Genomic DNA, 1,316 nt, shown 5'->3' on the forward strand with positions numbered 1-1,316 from the left:
CAACCAGTGCAGAAGTTAAAGGAAGCCGGGATCAAAGGCTTCTTAAGCAAAGCCCCGCTTTCTTCTCCCAATTGTGTTTTTTTAACTCTCCATTACACGTCCCCCTTCCCGTTCCAGCCTTTCCCAGTGGAAAACGCCCACCACCAAGCCCGCCACCTCACCCTGCGAAGTGACCCCACAAGTCAAGCGAAGCTGAAACGCTAGAATTTAACCCCCCGCGGGCCCATTCCAATTCCGCTTCGCTCGTGAGGTCCAGGATTGCAACTCTTGCTGCAGAAAAATCCGGATTCACAACTTCTAGCCAACTTCTCCCTCCAAATCTTAGTTTAAAAAGAAAAAAAAAGTTCCATTGCTTCCGAGCTGCACTTACGCCGCTGAAAACGAACCCACCCCCCCTTTATTTGAACGCAAAGCCCCCTCGCAGCTCGGTCCGCGGAAGCGGTTCAATCGGCCACTTCGTTGCCCAGCGTCCCCCGTGGAAGTCAATGGAGGTCCGCGGCGACTCGACCTGGCTGAAGGATTCACCTGGCTGAGTTCGGACAAAAGACCAGGCGAGGCCCCGTTCCAGCCACCGCTACTCTAACCAGGAGAGACCCGCACTCCGATTAGCCAGTCCCCCTGGCCGGAGGTCTGCGTTGTCGCCCAAGCTGAGGAAGGAGGTGGCTCGCCGGTGAACCAACGGGACTTGAAGGCGCCGCGGCTTTCTGGGACACTTTCCGTGCCGGAGCGCCTCAGTTCTCCGGCAGCTCCGGCTCAGGGCTGGTTTGCGAGCGGCAGAAGAGCGAAGCCCAGTTTATGTAGCTTCCTCCTTGCTCGGTCGTCACTTCTCTTCTGTCACCCGCACCCCCCAAAATCGCTTGGCGATGCACAGGAGCGCCAGGCCCACAGTGCCCGGCCCTGTGCGCTCATTTGGCTGGAGATGCGCGCCCTGCGCTTACCGTCCCTTCTACCCTGCTACAAAGCTTGGACACAGAAGAAGAGGGCCGAGGACCAGGATTCATCCTGGCAGTTGCTCTGGCTCGCTTGTCCTCTGGTCCCCGCTAGGAAAGCCGGGCCGACTCCCAAGAGAAACCGGGGCCTTGGGGACGAGACAGGCGAGGCGCGCAACTCCGGAGGCTGCTCGTGGCGGTGTAAATCCATCATCCGCAGAGACAGTTTGTGAGCTCCCCGAAGGGAGCTGGCCGAGTGCATTCCTGAGCCAATGCGCAGGCGCGGGCAGGTAAGCGCCTTTATGACCAGGTGAGCAGTTTCCTCTGGCAGGTAAAAGAAGTCTTTGCCTAAAGAGATCGCAGGAGAGGCAAACGGGCGGATCACTC

Source organism: Thamnophis sirtalis, unplaced genomic scaffold (assembly GCF_051295495.1).
Source record: "Thamnophis sirtalis isolate CommonGarterSnake01/CBP01778 unplaced genomic scaffold, rThaSir2_p1.2 scaffold_2, whole genome shotgun sequence".
Classification (NCBI taxonomy): Eukaryota; Metazoa; Chordata; class Lepidosauria; order Squamata; family Natricidae; genus Thamnophis; species Thamnophis sirtalis.